Genomic DNA, 18,571 nt, shown 5'->3' on the forward strand with positions numbered 1-18,571 from the left:
CATTGTTGTGGCCGAGTGGTTAAGGCGATGGACTAGAAATCCATTGGGGTCTCCCTTTGTAAGTACAAATCCTGCCGACAATGAGCAGTGTTTCTTAAGAGAGGTAGAAAACCAATGACACATCAGAGTATACCAAACCTCAGATGTGCTTTCATAAACAATATTGTGTTATCTCATAGGTACTGGAAGCAACCAGTCTCCACCAATGTATTTCTTATCAATCTGTGTTACAAGATTTGCAGTGAACGTTGTATTGTCCAGCAGAAAGGCAACAGGTGTGTTACTTTTCAACTATGATTTATATCGTAGCAGTGCAAGCATTTTGCCCAGGTTTGATTTCCAGCCACCGCAGTTGCATGTACAGGTTTTGAAGCCATATACAACAATAACATTACATGTTTTACCCAGGTTTCTTCTTTTCAGTGATATTTCAATTTCCTTGCGGGAGTCATCCCAAAAGGATTAATAAAGATAAGTCTAAGTCTATCTCAGAAAAAAGTTTTAAAAAATCTAAAAATCTTCAGGGGATGTAGCTCAGTGGTAGAGCTCATGCTTTACATGTATGAGGACCTGGCATCTCCAGCAGGTATTATGGTAGAGTCTTTAAAAGAGCTGCAACAGATATTACCTCCTGTGGTAATCTGACTGGTAGGGTTATAGAACGTAGTGGTAGACTAAGACCTCCTGTGACAAAAACTAAGCGGTATGCTCTCTCTTTTATACCTCAGACTATCAGACAGCACAACAAGCACTTTAAATGTAAATGTTTTACAGTCTCTATTTTACTGTAGTGTAGTATATTTATTGTAGTACACTCCAGTTTTTATGGGTGTTACGGCAGAAATGAGCACTGTAGTTTCCATTTTTATAGATTAAACAAACTTAACATGCCATTAAGTTTACTCTTCAGCAGGTGGAGACATTTCAGATCAGACACTTGCAACATCAGATGCTTTGTTAGACATCAACAGACTTGATGCTTATACAAAGTGTAGGGAATTAGCAGAGGGGGGTTATGGGCCCAGCACGCTTCCGCTGCGCCACTCTGCTCTGCTGTTCAGTTTGTGGGGCTGGAAAATCTTTAATATACATACATATTGAGGGGAGGTTTGGGAACCTGTGGTAACCAGGGTTCCAACAGCTTATAGGTTGTAAAGTTAAACATTTGGTAGACCTTGCAACTATCTTTTATGTGAGCTTCCTGAATACAGAGGAGATGTAACAGTTTAAAGTGTAAAGTAACTTAATTTTCTAAATTGTCCACCAAATTCATCACGATTTTACTATCACTTTTTACTGACAAAATCAAGTCTGTATTTTGGTAAAAAATTTTGTATCAAATGTTTTCTGTTGTCAAATGAGATCAGAAAGCTGAATCGGGCCGTGGAGCCATGAAAGCATCCCATGACAATCTACTAGACTTATGTAGCTTTTAAGTGGCTCGTTGGTCTAGTGGCATGATTCTCGCTTCGGGTGTGAGAGGTCCCGGGTTCAACTCCCGGACGAGCCCTGATGGCAGAATCTGTTACTGTTACTGGACGTAACAGCTGTTTAACACAGATAAGGATATGTTGGCAACTTTTCATATCCTGCTTCAACTGCACGCAATAGAAAAAACTGGGTAAAAATGTGAGGAACAAATGACAATGCCACGGGTCCTAGGGATCCAAAGGACAATGCCACAGGTCCTTGGGACCCGAAGGACAACGTCATGGGTCCCTGGGACCCAAAAAGGAACGTCAAGGGTCCCCAGGACCCAAACGACAACGTTGTGGGTCCCAGGGACCCAAAGGACCACGTCAAGGGTCCCCGGGACCCAAAGAACAATGCTACGGCTCCCTGGAACCCAAAGTACAACACCACGGGTCCTGGCGACCCGAAGGACAACACAAGGGTTAAGAGGTGCCTGGCTAGCTCAGTCGGTAGAGCATGAGACTCTTAATCTCAGGGTTGTGGGTTCGAGCCCCACGGTGGGCAGGGGTGTTTTAGAGAGTGGGAACCCCTGAGTTCTGCCCAGTATCCGATTAGCAGTTCCATCCCAGTGTAAAAACCAGACAAAAATGTGCCTGCATTCTACAATCATGCATTAATCAAAAAGAAAGTTGATGTGTATATGCATTAATCAAGAAGAAAGTTGATGTGTATATTCATTAGTAAGTAGACCTTGTGGCGCAACGACAGACTGTCAGTAGAAATAAACCTTGGTTGTAAGAAAACTTGTTTAATTTGTTATGAATCTTTTTTGTAATTTTACATATGTTTAAAAATATCTGAAAACATATCGTTATTGCAGTATTCATAATTAATATTGCAATATCACATTTTGTCAATATCGTGCAGCCCTAGTGTGTGTTTTCCACTCAAATGAAAGGAAAGTAAAGGAAAATAATGTGTTAATTGGCATTTACAACCCAAGATATAACACTTCACATGCTGCAGCGAGAGTTATGATCAGCAAAGAAGAATAGACTTTCCATAGAACTGGCACCTAGTGACAGAGGTATGGAGAGCCTATAGTGTGTGCACTGAGCTCTTGTCCTGACGTTAAATAATAGGCATAATGGCTCTTCAACATTAGTCAGAGCCCAGTGTTCAGTGGCAGCCATGTTCTAACCCCCGCCCCCTCCTTCTTGGACACAGGTGACTTGTCACCCAATAGAAGAGTCTAATGACAGAAGAGAACTGATGGACACGGATCCAACACCCAACTCTCTCTCCAACACCCCCCCTCAAAACCATCCCTCCTCCTCTCAATCCTTCCCACATTGATCTTGCTTTGATCATTTATTCAGTTAAGCGCCTGGTTTATTAGATCTCTCTATCGCCCCCCTGCATTATCAAGGTTTCATGTTATCTTTTACCTGCAGAGTTGCGTACGTTGTTCCACCTCATGCCGATGTTCTGGCTGAGACTCTGGCACAAAGTGATGGCCTACATTCCCATACTGGAACAAATACCCATTGGAAAACTTTATTTTGAGATGGGGACAACGTTAATATACAATGCTATAGTTAACTTGGGCTGCACCAAACATGATGTACTTAAAACCAGGATTAAAGTAATGATAATGATAAAATAAGGGCTACAGCCAGCAGCAAGTTTAGCTTAGCATAGAGACTGGAAGCAGGGCTCTGTCAAAACGGTGACAATAGCCTTAAAAGTTGTTAAGTCTGTACAAAAACAAAAGTGTAAAAACAGCATAAGTAAAGAAGTTAAATCAGTACTTCTACTTTTACCAGAGTATTTGTTAACACAATTATCTGTTCTTCTACTTGAGCACGGGCAGTGAGTACTTTTGCCATCTCTGACGGCCTCTGTATTGTTCTGTTTAGAGTATGTATATATTGTGTGTATAGACTAGTGTGTATATTTTTTTGTTTTGGTTGTTTTGTGTTTTGTGTGTAAGCACAGTGTGAGCAACAATGCTCCAAAGAAAAAATCCTCGTATGTGTCCTCATACCTGGCGAATAAAGCTGATTCTGATTCTGATTCTGATTCTGGTATGCAGGTCACTTGATGTAATCCAAGCAAATACATAAGGCCCCCCCCCAACAGTTTTGTGATACATGGCGTGTAACTGTATGTCAATGATCAAGCTTGTTACTGTGACCAAGAAACCACCAGCACAATGACTGATACATCATCAGTTCCCAAATTGTCTTGGATGCCAAAATATTTTAATTCAAAGTCAGAATCCAATTGACATGTAAGAACAAGACAATGCACGTCCAGCTTCTACATTTCCGCATGAGTCAGCTTCCTCAATTTCTGAGTAACAGGAAAATAGCCTGATAAGCATACATGTGCAGCGCAACCTCAAAAAGCTATAAAGCAAATGCTTGTGGCTTAAAGATCGAGCTCCCGCTCATAAAACATCAGACATATGCAGTCTCTGTGGCGCAATAGGTCAGCGCAGTCGGCTGTCCACCGAAAGGATGGTGGTTCAAGTCCACCCAGGGACCTTTGTTGCTTAAATAATCTGGAGAGAGCCAACTCTAGGGTTTATCATTCTGCAGGTGAATATAGAGCAGCCCAAAGATAACCCAAGTGGCCTTACCTTTATCTGAAGGTACAGTTCTGAAAACCATGTACTGTACATATTAATCTTTACGGTCATTGGTATGCAGGTCACTTGATGTAATACAAGCAAATACATAAGGCCAGACAGAGACAAAAAGTGAGAGAAAAGAAAAAGAGACTAGCTGTCTAAAGGATAACCAGTTGAGATTGTGTGCGTCTTTGAGAACTGTAAGTCATATAACTGATGCTGTCAGTTCATTTAAACTAATGAGGAAGAATTTGACAAATCAAAATCAAGTCCAGGAACTTATTCTTTCAAACATCACACCTGAGTCTCCCAAGTCTTGACCATTCCCTGACCGGGAATTGAACCCGGGCCGCGGCGGTGAGAGCACCGAATCCTAGCCACTAGACCATCAGGGAGTTACATCTTTCAAATTTATCTTTGTAGATGTGAGTTTTCTTTTCACTTACTGGAATGACTTATATTGTTTTAGGCGAGGAATGGCGCCTGGCTAGAGCTTCAGAAGGCAGGACATGACAGATTAGACATCTGTCACATAGTCAGTTTGTATTCTTAAATACCAAGTCTCTTGCTGTTCCTTGACTAGTTGGCCACCCCTGCTTTGCATCGCTCCAGGTATGTAGAAAAAAAATCTGTTATGCACCTTTGCATTGCGCTAAAATGTCAAAATTTGGACCTGAATCCAACAATAACATTACTTGACACTCACATACATTGGTTTTCAGTTAAAAATGTTGGTTAGGGGTTTAGTTACTGCTTGAAAAAATGAAAAGAATTGTTATTGAGATGGAGGCAGATGAAGTGTTTATGACCCATCAATGATGACAAAAGGATACATCCGCTGTCGGGGTCTGATTTAAAGGAAATGGTACTCTTTAAAACGTTAAACTAATGAGGAAGAATTTGACAAATCAACCAAAAACTTACTCTTTTAAATCTGTATCTGTCAAGTCCTGACCATTCCCTGACTGGGAATTGAACCCCGGCCGCAGCGGTGAGGGCGCCAAATCCTAGCCATTAGACCATCAGGGAGTTACATCTATCAAATTTAATTTAACATATTGTTGGTTATATTGTTTTAGGCAAGAAATGGCGCATGGCTAGAGATTTAGAAGGCAGTGGTGCAAAATGCAAAACTGTCTGTTTTGATTTAATTACATGGTAATAATACAAAAACAGAGGTGTAGTGATTACTTGGAAATGCTTCTGGTAGTTTCTGAAAATAAAAACCATGAATCAGTGGTAGAAAATGAAAAACTACCTGTTTCTATTTTATGACGTAGTAAGACAGAGGTGTAGTGATTACCTGGAAATGCTTCTGGTAGTTACTGTCAAACAACCATTAATCATTGGTGGAAAATGCAAAACTGCCTGTTTCAATTTATTACATGGTAATATTAGAATAACAGAGGTGCAGAGATTAGAGGTGCAGAGATCACCTGGAAATACTTACCATGAAATATGTCTTGTCCTTCACGTACGTAACGCTGTGCAATCTGACCAGCAGCTAAACACCTTCCACCATCAAGCACTGGTGACCGGGATCCTTGTAACACGTTTATTTGAGTAACAAAGGGTGAAACTGGGAGAAAACACAATGACCAGTTACTTAGATAGTAATGAGTCACAGATATTAAACAAAGATAATTGTAAAAACAATATAACTACACAACAGGCTAGCAAAAATGTAAGATGAAATAAAGAAACACGTAATGTATTGTTATACAGTGTACGTAGTATAACCTATGTTGGATATCTAAATAAACTAAGATATACTTACATGTGGCATTACCCAAGATAAAAGTGGTAAACTAGCTTACTGAAGCATACCGTCAGTTAGGGCTGAACAATATTGTGTTTTAGCATCGACATCGCGATGTGCGCATGCGCGAAAGTCACATTGCAGGACGTTACGATGTTGACGCTAATACTTTTTTGCTGCTTGATAGAAAAGTAACCTTTCACCGTTTCCCCTTTACATGATTATTACCATCCGACCGTTCCCCTTTAAGACAGGTAGCCATGTGGGCAACGTGCAGAGGTGGGTAGAGTAGCCAAAAATTGTACTCAAGTAAAAGTACTGTGACTTTAGAATAACATGACTCAAGTAAAAGTAAAAGTAGTCATCCAAATAATTACTTGAGTAAGAGTAAAAAAGAAAGAAAGAAAAACTTGATGAAAAAACTACTCAAGTAGTGAGTAACTGTTGAGTAACGTCTGATTTATTTCTTAACACAAGCATCAGTCAGACAGACAAAAATACAAAATAATCATATTTAGGCAAACTACTGTTCATCCAATCAATAAAATAAATTACAATTAATTTATTAATTACAAAATAGCTTCAGTGAGAGACTTGTCACATTAAATTTGGATGGATACTGCATGTGCAAAACATACTGTATGTAACCTAAAAGACAAAGATCCACCTCTCCACAGCAAAAACTAAAACTACCGCTACGTCTCCTCAGGTTAGAGGTTGAGTTGTTGAACGCTCACATGTCCGTTTGTTTTGGTCGACACAGAAGACGCCGCATAACGTAGCTGCTGTGTCGCACTTTTCCTAAAAGGTAACCATGCTTTCACTATGAGGCCGGGGGGTTCCTCCACGTCTGTGTTGCCTTGGCAACGGTCAATTCTTTGTTTTGCTACGACTGTAAGGTAACACGTCCCGCCCATAGATATATCCAGTATATGGTCCCGCCGCTGAGAACGAGTATGGTCACGTGACTGCACAACGCTGTTTGATTGGCGGAACACAGTCACGTGGTAGAGCCTTAAGCGGAAGACTCTCTCTCTGTCAAAATAAAACATTAAAAGGAGACGTACGCTGGGGTAAAAACAATGACGAGTAGAATACCAAAGAGGTAAAAGTACAGGTTCTTCTTCACTAATCTACTCAAGTTGTTGTGGGTTGGGGTTTTTGTTTGGGGTTATTTTCCCGTTTGGCCTTCCCTGTGTTTTCGTCCCGGTTTTCTCCCTAGTCTGGTGTCATGGATTCTGTCTTATGTTTCCCTGTGTGTGTTTGTTATGCTTTCTGCTTTATTTTGGTAGTCAGCTTCCTGTCTTGTCTTGTCTCGTTTAGTCTAGCTTTACTTTGTTTGTCTGATTGTCCTGCCCCGCCCTAATGTGATCCACCTGACGTCTCACCTGTTCCCCATTACCTCGTTACCTCTTGTATTTAACCCCTGTGTTTCCTTTGTCTCTTGTCGGATCATTCTGGTTGTTCCCCTGTCTTTACGTCACCTTGTTGCAGTGTTCCTGATTTCGTTCCTGATCCTGGTTATTGTTTGTTTTTGTATCTTTTGGGGTATTTTCCTTTTCCTCCTTGGATTTTGGATGTTCGTTCCATCGAGGCTTACGTTGTGTTTTGGACAATAAAAACTGTTTGTGTTCCTACTCCTGCCTGCCTCCTCTTCACTGCATTTGGGTCCGATCCTCATACCCCCCGTAACACAAGTACAAGTAAAAGTATAGTGATTTAAAACTACTCCTAGAAGTACATTTTTTTCAAAAACTTACTCAAGTAAATGTAACGGAGTAAATGTAACTCGTTACTACCCACCTCTGGTAATGATAATTACAATTGAATTACACAAAAAATTTTAATTAAAAAAATCAAAATAGCTTTTTTTTAAGCAGCACAAAAATTGCGTTTGTTAGTATCAGAACACTGACAATATCGATGATGTCACTGGCATGGTAGGACCTGCGAATGTATATAGACAACGGCTGCAGCACATAATATACACACAAAAAAAAGTTGTTTTAATGGCACGGGTTACGCATTTGAGCCTGTGAGGGACAGGCCTGTAGTGTCTGACTACCAACTCATGGAGGATGATCAGTTTCAGGATCCACCTTCAGTACAGGATCGTTTGGGGGGGAGTGACAGTGACCGGTGCGTGTGTGTATCTGTGTGTGTGTGTGGGCGCAGCTTACTGTCATGCACTCTCCTTTATTGTATCCAAGCACATTTTGCATTTTAGGAAATAGACTGCTTATGTATCGTGTTAATATTAATATTGGTACTTAACATGGTTAAGGTCCTGTTCTTTTACGAAAATAGAGGCTAAAAAATGGAAAATGTAACTGGACGCATTAATCCAATGGGATCGCTTGTTAGCTGAATGTAAGAGAGTTACCCCAGTTTGACCATAGATGCACGGAGGAGTCACGGGTTTTGCCGTTTACTTTAGGCTAGTGCAGAGTTGGCAGATTTTTACTATGAAACTAGCAGCTTGCAGATTCTGCATCAGCAATGTGCCCTGAGACGGTGAACATCAGCTAGCTTCAGGGTCAGTAGAGAGGGACGTTGGATTCTGTGGTTTAGTCAGCTGCTAGTAAACGCATTATTATCGATCTGTGATATCGTTTATTTATACAGTCTATGGTCGGAGTGCTAGCTTGTGGAGTTTGTCATAAGAGTGCTTCAGATGTATTTAGTTGCTAGTCCGTTCCCTTGGTTCGATCGTTTGGTATCTAGCTTGGTGTTGTGTCTCAATTTCAAGTAATGCCCAGTGTGTCAGTCTCCGTTTTGTTGAACAGCCTACACGTTGGGCTTTATTTTTGTAAGTGAATATGTTTCGTGTATGTGAACACAACATTACATCCTGCCCTTTGCCTAGTAGACTTGATAGTATGCTGGATAACAGGTAAACATAGCTGCTTCTCTGTCCTCTGCCTGCCGTGAGTGTTTCAGCGCCGTCTGCAGCAGGTAGCATCAGTGGTGTTACTTGCTGGTGGTCTATCGGTCTGCTCTGTACTGAAGCCTGAAGGCCTCAGGTTTCAGTCTGTTGGACTTAACCCTCCCTCTAAATAGTGTGTCGCTAAAAAATACATTTTTCTGTACCTTGCTAGTACTTTAACTACCTTCACCTTGGAATCAAGGAGTTGATTTGCTTTTTGCTCTTTTTTGCACTATAATTAACACTTCTGAATTTTCAAGAGTTCTTTGATTTGTTTTGTTCCACATTGATTCATTTATTTAGCCTGTTGGTACACTTATAAATGCTTTCATGTATTTCCAAGTTTCTATTTTTCATTACTGTAATTAATTCTCAATTTTCTTACCTCTGTCTTTACTTAGACTTGGGTGACTTGTCGTCTTCCAGAACATATTATTTATTTATGATGTGGTCAAACTGCAAGTATTTTGAACTCCTACTTGAATTGTTGAACACTGTGAGATTGTTTATTTTAATTCTAAATAAGAATGGTGCTTCAAAAAAAAAAAAAGATACGTCCTCTATACAGTTTCCTTGTCACCTCTGCGTCCAGCAAAGAAGTCAAAGCGCCTTATGCTAATGAAAAAGGTTACAGCACCAGGTATTCCCAGGCGGTCTCCCATCCAAGTACTAAGCCGGCCCAACCCTTCTTGGCTTCCGATATCAGACGAGAGCGGGCGCTTTCAGGGTGGTGTGGCCGGAAGCAAGTGCAGTGGGTGAAATCCAGCTATTTCTAGACGTGAAAACCTGAAGGTTTTCAAAACTGTTGAATAAACAGCTTGGGGTTGAGGAATACTGAACTACATGTAATCACACTAATAGTTCACGTACACATTTTTCCGTAGCTTGCTAGTAGTTAGGGAGTTAGGGTTAGGGGGTTAGGGTTAGGGTTAGGGTAGGGTTAGGGTTGGGGGGGTTAGGGTTAGGGGGTTAGGGGGTTAGGGTTAGGGTTGGGGTTGAGGAATACTGAACTACATTTAATCACACTAATAGTTCACGTACACATTTTTCCGTATGTGCTAGTAGTTCAACTACCTTCACCTTGGAATCAAGGATTTGACTTGCTTTTTGCTCTTTTTTGCTTGTTTATTTTAATTCTAAATAAGAATGGTGCCTCAAAAAAAAAAAAGTTACGTCCTCTATACAGTTTCCTTGTCAGCTCTGCGTCCAGCAAAGAAGTCACAGCGCCTTATGCTAATAAAAAAAAGCTTACAGCACACTTAAGTTTTATCTGAGGAACAGGAGATCAGCACAGGCCATGATCGAAGAATGCAGGCACATTTTAGTCTGGTAAATTTCAGGGATTTTTACACTGGTAAGGAACTACTAATCTTGCGATTGACGGACTATCAGCAACAATACAGCCACATTATACGGTGCAGAACTCAGGCATTCCCACTCTCTGAAACACCATCACCCAACGTGGGGCTAAAACCCATGACCCTGAGATTAAGAGTCTCATGCTCTACCGACTGAGCTAGCCAGGCACTTGTCAAGATTGGAGTTGCGGTCCAAAAATTTCACTTAAAACTTCTGAAATGTTACAGTTCTAGAATGTTACTTGGCAGTTCTAGAATGTTAGGTTGAAGTTCTAGAATGTTAAGCTGCCATTCTACAATGTTAGCTTTACATTCTAGAATGTTAAGCTACAGTTCTAGAATGTTAGGTTGAAGTTCTAGAATGTAAAGATGCAGTTCTAGAAAGTTAAGCTTTCATTCTAGAAATCTGAGTTGCAATTCAAGAACAATAGGTTGAAGTTTTACTTGGCAGTTCTAGAATGTTAGGTTGAAGTTCTAGAATGTTAAGCTGCCATTCTACAATGTTAGCTTTAAATTCTAGAATGTTAGGTTAAAGTTCTAGAATGTAAAGATGCAGTTCTAGAAAGTTAAGCTTTCATTTAGAAATCTAAGTTGCAATAGGTTGAAGTTTTAGAATTGTTATAAGTTGCGTTCCCAAAAGATTGCTCATAGTCCTAAAAGGTTACATTGTAGTTCTAGAATGGTAAGCTGCAGTTCTAGAATGTTAGGTTTAAGTTCAAGAATGTTAAGCTGCAGTTCTGGAATGTTAAGTTGCAGTTCTAGAACAATAAGATGTAGTTTTTGAATTGTAAGAGTTATGGTCCGAAAATCTTACTTACAGTTCTACAATGTTGTAGTTCTAGAATGTTAGGTTTGACTTCTAGAATGTTAATATTCCGTTCTAGAATGTTAGGTTTCAACTTCAAGAATGTTAACCTGCAGTTAACCAGACTTTAGTTTGATCAGAGGAACAGGAGGTCAGCACAGGCCAAGATTGTAGAATGCAGACACGTTTTAGTCTGGTAAATTTCAGGGATTTTTACACTGGGATGGAATTGCTAATCTTGCGATTGACAGATGATCAACACAGACCCAACACAGCCACAGTATACAGTGCAGAACCTAGGCATTCCAACTGTCTAAAACACCACCGCCCAACATGGGGCTCGAACCCACGACCCTGAGACTAAGAGTCTCATGCTCTACCGACTGAGCTAGCCAGGCACTTCTTACGATATGAGTTGCGGTCCAAAAATTTCACTTAAAACTTCTGAAATGTTACAGTTCTAGAATGTTACTTGGCAGTTCTAGAATGTTAGGTTGAAGTTCTAGAATGTTAAGCTGCCATTCTACAATGTTAGCTTTAAATTCTAGAATGTTAAGCTACAGTTCTAGAATGTTAAGTTGAAGTTCTAGAATGTAAAGATGCAGTTCTAGAAAGTTAAGCTTTCATTCTAGAAATCTGAGTTGCAATTCAAGAACAATAGGTTGAAGTTCTAGAATGTTAAGCTGCCATTCTACAATGTTAGCTTTAAATTCTAGAATGTTAAGCTACAGTTCTAGAATGTTAGGTTAAAGTTCTAGAATGTAAAGATGCAGTTCTAGAAAGTTAAGCTTTCATCTAGAAATCTGAGTTGCAATAGGTTGAAGTTTTAGAATTGTTATAAGTTGCGTTCCCAAAAGGTTGCTCATAGTCCTAAAAGGTTACATTGTAGTTCTAGAATGGTAAGCTGCAGTTCTAGAATGTTAGGTTTAAGTTCAAGAATGTTAAGCTGCAGTTCTGGAATGTTAAGTTGCAGTTCTAGAACAATAAGATGTAGTTTTTGAATTTTAAGAGTTATGGTCCGAAAATCTTACTTACAGTTCTACAATGCTATGTTGTAGTTCTAGAATGTTAGGTTTGAGTTCTAGAATGTTAATATTCAGTTCTAGAATGTTAGGTTTAACTTCGAGAATGTTAACCTGCAGTTCTGGAATGTTAAGTTGCAGTTCTGGAAAATTTGGTTGAAGTTGTAGAATTTTAAGAGTTGCGGTCCTAAACTGTTAATTACAGTTCTAAAATGTTACATGGTAGTTCTAGAATGTTGAGTTGCAGTTCTAGAACAATAGGTTGAAGTTTTAGAATTTGAACATGCATTGTCACCAGACTTTAGTTTGATCAGAGGAACAGGAGGTCAGCACAGGCCAAGATTGTAGAATGCAGGCACGTTTTAGTCTGGTACATTTCTGGGATTTTTGCACTGGGATGGAATTGCTAATCTTGCGATTGACAGATGATCTGCCCCAACACAGCCACAGTATACAGTGCAGAACCTAGGCATTCCAACTGTCTAAAACCCCACCGCCCAACGTGGGGCTCGAACCCACGAACTTGAGACTAAGAGTCTCATGCTCTACCGACTGCGCTAGCCAGGCACTTCTCACGACATGAGTTGCGGTCCAAAAATTTCACTTAAAACTTCTGAAACGTTACAGTTCTAGAATGTTACTTGGCAGTTCTAGAATGTTAGGTTGAAGTTCTAGAATGTTAAGCTGCCATTCTACAATGTTAGCTTTAAATTCTAGAATGTTAAGCTACAGTTCTAGAATGTGAAGTTGAAGTTCTAGAATGTAAAGATGCAGTTCTAGAAAGTTAAGCTTTCATTCTAGAAATCTGAGTTGCAATTCAAGAACAATAGGTTGAAGTTTTACTTGGCAGTTCTAGAATGTTAGGTTGAAGTTCTAGAATGTTAAGCTGCCATTCTACAATGTTAGCTTTAAATTCTAGAATGTTAGGTTAAAGTTCTAGAATGTAAAGATGCAGTTCTAGAAAGTTAAGCTTTCATTTAGAAATCTAAGTTGCAATAGGTTGAAGTTTTAGAATTGTTATAAGTTGCGTTCCCAAAAGATTGCTCATAGTCCTAAAAGGTTACATTGTAGTTCTAGAATGGTAAGCTGCAGTTCTAGAATGTTAGGTTTAAGTTCAAGAATGTTAAGCTGCAGTTCTGGAATGTTAAGTTGCAGTTCTAGAACAATAAGATGTAGTTTTTGAATTGTAAGAGTTATGGTCCGAAAATCTTACTTACAGTTCTACAATGTTGTAGTTCTAGAATGTTAGGTTTGACTTCTAGAATGTTAATATTCCGTTCTAGAATGTTAGGTTTCAACTTCAAGAATGTTAACCTGCAGTTAACCAGACTTTAGTTTGATCAGAGGAACAGGAGGTCAGCACAGGCCAAGATTGTAGAATGCAGGCACGTTTTAGTCTGGTTAATTTCAGGGATTTTTACACTGGGATGGAATTGCTAATCTTGCGATTGACAGATGATCTGACCCAACAGACCTTAGAGCAGCCCAAAGATAACCCAAGTGGCCTTATGTCTATCAGAAGGTACAGTTTTCCAAACCATGGACATATTACTCTTTACGGTCATCAGAGATAGGAATTAACGAAGTACAAATACTTCATTACTGTACTCAAGTTCATTTTTCAGATATTTTTTACTTTACTATTTATTTTTGTGGCAACTTTTTACTTTTACTCCGTACATTTTAACATAAACATAGGTACTTTCTTCTCCTTAAATTTTACAAAACTGGCTTGTTACTTTAGTTTTGTACTAAAGGTTGTATATCAGGAGTGATTGTGAGAAGAATAGCGCTGACACGCGCCTCACACCACGAGCGGGCGCATATGCCACACAAAGATAAAAGTGAGAGAATAAAAAAAGAGACAAGCTGTCCGGAGGATAATTAGCTGAGATCGTGTGCGTCCTTCAGAACTGTAAGTTGTATAACTGATGTTGTCAGTTCATGTAAGCCTGTTGTTGTATTGAGTTTTGTGAGTTTGGAGAGAGGATGTGTGATGAAAGTGAGGGCTCTGACACAGAAAGGGATATTACAGAGGGTGAGGAGGATGACGAAGAAGATTAGGAGGATGACAAAGCGGGTGAAGAGCATGAAGAAGAGATTGAGGAAGAAGAAAACATAAATGGGACAGAGAGAGGAACAGCCAGAGGGACAGCAAGTGGATCCATGTGGATCAAGTACTGCACCGTCAGGTTTGTGATGAAGAAGGTTCTTACTATTTTCAAAGCAGTGCAATTACAATTTCATTGAAGATCTACTGTGTGTCCTTAAAATGGGGCTTTCTGCTGACAAATTCTTTTTTTGTGTCAATACGGCTCTGTTTCTTTTTTTAAGTACATACTTGGCCTACATTTTGAAATGCATGCAGGTATACATGCGTACAGTGGTATGCATGCGTTTAGGAACCCATGCTGATGTTGACTAAAAAGAGGAATTTAAAAAGTCATCTTTTATAAATTGATCTTAATTGCATAATTTAACAAAAGAGAAAAATCCAACTTTTCAGGACACCACCTTTATTGCCTAGCCGAATTAGCTGTTAGCTAAACTAACCTTGTTAGCTTTCCGGTGGAGGCTAACAGCAGACCGCCACTGTGGAACAGATCGTGCAGTGCCGTACATCCCTGGTAAGTCCTCGTACATCATGATCATCATCTGCGCGTGCACAAACAAATTGCACATGCGCAGAACGGATCATGGAGGCAGGACGGATCGTGTACCGACATACGTATTTCTACTGAACTGGTGAACTTGGGTAATGTAAAGCCCCAGTGGCCTAATGGATAAGGCACTGGCCTCCTAAGCCAGGGATTGTGGATTCAAGTCCCACCTGGTGTGATTTTCCACAGAGTGGCGCAGCTGAAGAATGCCGGTCCCATAACCCAGAGGTTGATGGATCGAAACCATCCTCTGCTTTTCTCTTTTGCTGGTGACACAATTGTAGACACTCTGAAAGTGAGATGCATCAAGAGATTATGACTATACTGTTCTCCTTATGTGACATGCACTTCCAGTACGTTGACACAGTTTAACAGAAAGCCAAACTCAAATTCACGAGCCAGGACAACGAGCGTCTTGCTCCTTTTATTATCTTCAGGCAGGTGAAATTGACGAGTAAGAACTAAACAGAAAGAAAAAGACGGAAGCTTCGTCTCTTCTACTGCAAATAGCTATAGCATACTAAGCTATCTTTAACTATACAACACATGAACAATGTGCTAACTACCCATTAACACACATAGCGCTAGCAGAAACATCAGAGTAAAGCTAATAGCGTCACGTACATTCACACACATAGCGCTAGCATGAACATCAAGATAGCATTGCTAGCAGAGAAACGCAAAAAACAATGTGAATTCAATGATTAATGAATGAAAGGTTTACTAACTTTTCAGCTACAAGAACAATGCAAGTAGTACCGACAGAAATAAATAGTAAACTTACAGCCAATGTTGTCGTGGGAAAATCAATAAAGAGTCCAACTCGGATACCACGATTCCTCCGGCATAGTTCTTCTTCTACTATGTAAAACATGTAGCTTGTCATGCGTTTCAAAATAAAGGTCCCTGCTAACTATTCCTGCGTATACTTTACTACATATAGTACGACAATTCTAATTGACTTACATAGAACATTTTAAAATTAAAATAATTCTTAATAAATCTGAGGACAAAACACTACACAATGATATGATGTTAACACGTAACTTCATCCATCTTTGCTGTTGCATTGCAATAACAAATAGCTACATTTGTGTAAAGTAATCGACAGGCTTTATGTCCGTGTTGAGTAGGGAGGGAAATGTAGACGAGTAGAAAGTAGAAAGAAGTAAAAAGTTGCCCAAAAAATAAATAGTAAAGTAAAAATACCTGAAAATTCAACTGGAGTACAGTAATGAAGTATTTGTGTTTTGTTACTTCCCATCTCTGATGACCGTAAAGATTAACATTCACATGGTTTGCAGAACTGTATCTTCTAATAGAGGTAAGGCCACTTGGGTTATCTTTGGGCTGCTCTATAGTCTCCTGCAGAAGGATAAGTCCCAGAGTTGGCTCAGTACAGATTTTTTGAGCAACAAACATCCCTGGGTGGACTTGAACCACCATGCTTTCAGTTAACAGCTGACTGCGCTGACCTATTGCGCCACAGAGACTGCGCCAGTCTGATGTTTTATGAATGGGAGTTCGATCTTTAAGCCACAAGCATTTGCTTTATGGCTTTTTGAGGTTGAGCTGCACATGTATGCTTATCAGGGTATTTTCCTGTTACTCAGAAATTGGGGAAGCTGACTCATGCGGAAATGTAGAAGCTGGACGTGCATTGTATTGTTCTTACATGTCAATTGGATTCTGACTTTGAATTCAAATATTTGGCATCCAAGGAAATTCTGGAACTGATGCTGTATCAGTCATTTTGCTGGTGGTTTCTTGGTCACAGCAACAAGCTTGATCATTGACATACAGTTGCACGCCACCTATCACTAAACTGTGGGGTGGGGCCTTATGTATTTGCTTGTATTACATAAAGTGACCTGCATACCAATGACTGCAAAGATTAATATGTACATGGTTTGCAGAACTGTACCTTCTAATTTAAGGCCATTTGGGTTATCTTTGAGCTCATAGATCCTAGAGTTGGCTAACTCCAGGTTATTTAAGCAACAATCGTCTCTGGGTGGACTTGAACCACCATCCTTTCAGTTAACAGCCGACTGCGCTGACCTATTGCGCCACAGAGACTGCGCCTAGCTGATGTTTTATGAGCGCCAGCTTGATCTTTAAGCCACAAGCATTTAATTTATGGCTTTTTGAGGTTGAGCGGCACATGTATGCTTATCAGGCTATTTTCCTGTTACTCAGAAATTGGGGAAGCTGCCTCTATGGTCTTCTGCAGAAGGATAAATTCCAGAGTTGGCTCACTCCAGGGAGCTCGATCTTTAAGCCACAAGCATTTGCTTTATGTGAGCTTTGCTAACTGTGAGAAACTGTCACAAACGCAGATGCGAGGTGATGCAGCGGCGTCTAGAAGCTGAGGAGACAGGCTTAATTGCGGGTGGTGGAACATGTCTATGTCTGTGGATCCTCATGGAGGCAGCTTGATTGATTGTTATGTTCCCTTATTTGTGCGATATAACAGAGATCTAATGTTTTATCAAACCGGGTTGGGAGAGTAACCTTTCTGGTTACTTCTTGACAAATAAAGCAAGTAACGTCACTCAAAGAAAGTTACTGGCTGGGAACCAAAGCCATATCAACTGCAACACATCTGGGCATTGAGAATGAAAGTAAATGCTCAGAGATGCATCAGTGGCTTCCAGTAACTATTTGATATTATAGTATTGTCCATGAAGGCACATCTGCCATTTGTTATAATGAGATGTGTGACCACAATTAAAGAACGCCTCTCGTTGTTGGCAGGATTCGAACCTGCGAGGGGAGACCCCAATGAATTTCAAGTCCATCGCCTTAACCACTCGGCCACAACAACCTGAAAAACAGCGTAATACTGATTTGCACTAATATATACACTGACTCACGAAAAAAACACGAGAAAAATTAAAAAACACTGCATAAACTTTGCTACCGTGTGTTTATTTAAATATGGGTAAACTTTACATGTAGGTGTATACTTTACTGCAAATTAAACTGAGATGTCAGGGTTTCAATCTCCACCTCTGAAAAGTGCCGCTTCTTAGCCGGATTACGTCTGGCCATGTTGTAAATAGTAGGGGCGAGGACTCAAAACCGAGAATATATTGGGGCGTGATATTTTAATCGTTGTGATTGTTGTGTGCCTTTAATATCACACATGTGGATATAATGAAAGAAACTGCCTAGCAAACTCTTTTGAAGCTTCCATGGTGTAATGGTTAGCACTCTGGACTCTGAATCCAGGGATCTGAGTTCAAATCTTGGTGGAACCTGGTTTTAAGCCACAGCACAGGCGAAAACATTCAACCTTTCAACTTTCCACATCTAGTTTAACCCGTTTGTGCCGGATGCTTCGCGTCGACACATCTACCGCCGCTTACTGCGTTGCACAACTCTGAACCTCCCGCCGGCTGCTGCGTGGCGCAGCATTTTGTATTCGTCGGTCTTGTCCAGCAGAGAACGCCTTGTCATTGGTTCAAAATACACATGAGGCGGGTCTTGTTGGCTATTTAAAGCCATGTGACCACCAAAATGTACCGTAGTTTGCTGAAAATCATGTCAATCAACCAGACAAACATGTGCGTTTGTTTATGAAGTTTTGAGAGACGAGCAAGAAAACTGCTCCGACAGAGGAAGTGGTAGATTATGATGAAGACCTCCTCCCTCCCAAACTCCTCACTATCTTCCACCTCAACGTCACTGCGCTCGCTGTCTAACTCCTCCTCTGATTGCCTCGGAGCCGTTTTCTCCCTCGTCTCTCAAACATTCATAAACAAACGCACATGTACGTCTGGTTGATTGACGCGATTTTCAGCAAACTACGGTACATTTTGGTGGTACATTTTGGTGGTCAACAATTTGAACTTATTTTATTGAAGGCAAACAACAATCAGAAAGAAGATTTGATGAAAATGCAGCGATTGGTGGCTAACTTAATTCATTTAGTGAGCTAAGCGTTCACACAGGATGTGGAAAAATGCAAGTCAAGAAAAGGTTTTAAAG

At 40.2% G+C, this 18,571-nt stretch overlaps 5 non-coding genes and 1 pseudogene across 5 annotated transcripts; 3 read left to right on the forward strand and 3 right to left on the reverse strand.

The window, feature by feature from the left end:
- Positions 1-1,438: 1,438 nt before the first annotated feature.
- Positions 1,439-1,510, forward strand: trnap-cgg (transfer RNA proline (anticodon CGG)). Its single transcript has one exon. It is a non-coding gene; the product is annotated as a tRNA-Pro (tRNA).
- A 394-nt stretch (positions 1,511-1,904) lies between these two features.
- On the forward strand, positions 1,905-1,977 carry trnak-cuu (transfer RNA lysine (anticodon CUU)). The gene has a single exon. It is a non-coding gene; the product is annotated as a tRNA-Lys (tRNA).
- Positions 1,978-4,371: 2,394 nt separating this feature from the next.
- On the reverse strand, positions 4,372-4,443 carry trnae-cuc (transfer RNA glutamic acid (anticodon CUC)). Its single transcript has one exon. It is a non-coding gene; the product is annotated as a tRNA-Glu (tRNA).
- Positions 4,444-9,358: 4,915 nt separating this feature from the next.
- Positions 9,359-9,477, reverse strand: LOC116682009 (uncharacterized; annotated as a pseudogene).
- A 5,206-nt stretch (positions 9,478-14,683) lies between these two features.
- trnar-ccu (transfer RNA arginine (anticodon CCU)) lies at positions 14,684-14,756 on the forward strand. Its single transcript has one exon. It is a non-coding gene; the product is annotated as a tRNA-Arg (tRNA).
- Positions 14,757-17,323: 2,567 nt separating this feature from the next.
- trnas-uga (transfer RNA serine (anticodon UGA)) lies at positions 17,324-17,405 on the reverse strand. Its single transcript has one exon. It is a non-coding gene; the product is annotated as a tRNA-Ser (tRNA).
- Between the last annotated feature and the right edge of the window lie 1,166 nt (positions 17,406-18,571).

This window comes from Etheostoma spectabile, unplaced genomic scaffold (assembly GCF_008692095.1).
Source record: "Etheostoma spectabile isolate EspeVRDwgs_2016 unplaced genomic scaffold, UIUC_Espe_1.0 scaffold00018782, whole genome shotgun sequence".
Taxonomy (NCBI): domain Eukaryota; kingdom Metazoa; phylum Chordata; class Actinopteri; order Perciformes; family Percidae; genus Etheostoma; species Etheostoma spectabile.